The following is a 3,407-nucleotide window of genomic DNA, read 5'->3' as shown; positions in this document are numbered from 1 at the left end:
TTTGATTAATGGGACAATATTATACTTTATCCAGAATTCTGGGATTTTTCCTGTCATGAATGTTTTATTGAGAACTCCAGTTATTGGGTGGCAGCCTCCTTCAGCATCCTTCTTCAGCATCCTTCTTCAGCATCCTTCATGGTCATATGAAGTCCGGCCAGTTTTTATTTTGGTGCATCTAGTTCCTCCATTTTTTTTTTTTTTACACAGGCACAGTAACGGACATGCAGTCACAGTACTCTTTCAGAAATAGTATCACACTGCAAGTTGCAGTTCTTCTTCCTAAGATAAACTCAAAGGCTATCAGAGCGCCTTTTGCAGAAACTGCAACGCAAAGGCATTCACAGTGCCTCTTCCAGCGGCAGTAACGCATAGACAGTCACAGTGCGTGCACGCTGCTATGTCTATAAGAGGTAGTCATAGTGCTTCGTGAAGAAACATTAATGCTCAGGCAATCACAATGCCTCATTCAGTCAGTAACGCATGTGCAGTCCATCTCTCTGAAATAGATGTACAGACGTGAGAAATAGACGTACATGCACTCAGTGTCTCTTTTAGCATTGTGAATGTAATGCACAGGCAGTCGAAGTATCTCTTCTAGAGACAGTGACTCTCGGGAAGCCAAACTACCTCTTTCAGAGACTGTTATATGCAGGAGTAACAGACCGGAAAGTCGGAACTTAAGAGCAGATGCTCGACCTTCAAGCACAATTAGGTGAGCACAACTAGGTGAATGCAGGCAGTCACAGTGATTTATCCAGACAAGTTCACTCTGGCTGTAATGACTCTGCTCTGACAAGAGAATCTATAATTGCTTCTTGTACTTGCAATAGTCCATGCCGAGTTACCCACAGAACTAACAACAAAACCCCGACACGCCAGTGGCCGAGGTAATAACCCGAAGTAATAATCACTTCCACTACAATATCTTAACCGTGCATTAGGGGGTCGTCATCAGGGGGTCATCATCCTGTCCCAACGAAAGTTCGCCAGACGTCTTAGAACGGTAGGTGTTCACACGCTAATTTTTTTAGTTTGTGCAAGGCTGTGAAGCAGCTCTACCCTCCAGATGGTGTCACGAACCTTTGAGTGAATAAGGCACTTGTATAGTGAGTCACACTTGAGAGTAGTATAAGGAAAAGCATTTGACTGAATGCATAACTTGACAAAAATTTATTAAATTAACACTATTACCCCAGGGATCTTCAGGTTAACACAATAATCACGACCACAAAGCTAAACAACAGGGAACTTGCCTCCTGCCACAGGGAACAGAGTGAACTGAGACGCTCCTCATAACTTTCTCACTAGCAATACAAGGGTATACGACTGGCATACAGTGGTATACTTAAACACTTCTGTCAGGCGAAACTACATGCACTTCTCAGCGATAATAATATTTTAAACATAATTGTAACAGATCAAAGTACATACAGCAATGGTATATCAATAATCACAATTCCGGTAAAAGGCAGCACAATTATATATAACAATAACATTACACAATGTAATCACAGTTGTGCAACTGGTCCACTGACCACATACTGAGTCTGTATAATTACACAGATAAAACAATACATTAGTACCAACGAGTCACACAGACTCCTTCCATTGTGAAATAAATAACAGACAAGCAAATACAACATTGAACTCTGCGGTCATAAATGACCACAAAATGTGTGATGGTAATGACCTGACAACTCAGCTGACTGGGTGTTACCACACAGGCTAACAACGCGTATAGACTGACATGTTAGCTCAGTTATACACACGTCCGTCCGGTGTGGACGTAAGGTGGAATCTTAGTCAAACCGGATGGCCGATTCCTGGGATTCAACACTTACAATCAATAAGGGTTAATGTGACAGTTACGTGTGGCCAAGCCTCCTCACTCTCTTGCGTCCTTCCGCACAACAATATCGAGACATCTCTGAGAGCGTAGACGCAGCAATGGCGATGGGGTCCCCCAACTCAAAGATGACAGCATGTGGGTAATTTGTGCAGGCGGAGAGATATGCGACAACACACTACACATCCTGGGACGCAAGACTTATGCACGAGACACTGGGACACACTACCACGTGTGTGTCCTAGTGTCACACACACTACCACGTGTGTGTCCTAGTGTCACACACACTACCACGTGTGTGTCCTAGTGTCACACACACTACCACGTGTGTGTCCCAGTGTCGCACACACTACCACGTGTGTGTCCTAGTGTCGCACACACTACCACGTGAGTGTCCTAGTGTCACTCACACTACCACGTGTGTGTCCTAGTGACACACACACTACCGCGTGTGTGTCCTAGTGTCACACACACTACCGCGTGTGTGTCCTAGTGTCACACACACTACCGCGTGTGTGTCCTAGTGTCACACACACTACCACGTGTGTGTCCTAGTGTCACACACACTACCACGTGTGTGTCCTAGTGACACACACACTACCACGTGTGTGTGCTAGTGTCACACACACTACCACGTGTGTGTCCTAGTGTCGCACACACTACCACGTGTGTGTCCTAGTGTCGCACACACTACCACGTGTGTGTCCTAGTGTCACACACACTACCACGTGTGTGTCCTAGTGTCACACACACTACCACGTGTGTGTCCTAGTGTCGCACACACTACCACGTGTGTGTCCTAGTGTCGCACACACTACCACGTGTGTGTCCTAGTGTCGCACACACTACCACGTGTGTGTCCTAGTGTCACACACACTACCACGTGTGTGTCCTAGTGTCGCACACACTACCACGTGTGTGTCCTAGTGTCGCACACACTACCACGTGTGTGTCCTAGTGTCGCACACACTACCACGTGTGTGTCCTAGTGTCACACACACTACCACGTGTGTGTCCTAGTGTCGCACACACTACCGCGTGTGTGTCCTAGTGACACACACACTACCGCGTGTGTGTCCTAGTGACACACACACTACCGCGTGTGTGTCCTAGTGTCACACACACTACCGCGTGTGTGTCCTAGTGTCACACACACTACCGCGTGTGTGTCCTAGTGTCACACACACTACCACGTGTGTGTCCTAGTGTCACACACACTACCACGTGTGTGTCCTAGTGTCACACACACTACCACGTGTGTGTCCTAGTGACACACACACTACCACGTGTGTGTCCTAGTGTCACACACACTACCACGTGTGTGTCCTAGTGACACACACACTACCACATGTGTGTCCTAGTGTCACACACACTACCACGTGTGTGTCCTAGTGACACACACACTACCATGTGTGTGTCCTAGTGACACACACTACCACGTGTGTGTCCTAGTGTCGCACACACTACCACGTGTGTGTCCTAGTGTCGCACACACTACCGCGTGTGTGTCCTAGTGACACACACACTACCGCGTGTGTGTCCTAGTGTCACACACACT

The sequence above is a fragment of the Procambarus clarkii genome, chromosome 74 (genome assembly GCF_040958095.1).
Source record: "Procambarus clarkii isolate CNS0578487 chromosome 74, FALCON_Pclarkii_2.0, whole genome shotgun sequence".
Lineage (NCBI taxonomy): Eukaryota > Metazoa > Arthropoda > Malacostraca > Decapoda > Cambaridae > Procambarus > Procambarus clarkii.
The sequence above is the reverse complement of the archived record's forward strand: the minus strand, read 5'-3'. Positions refer to the sequence as shown.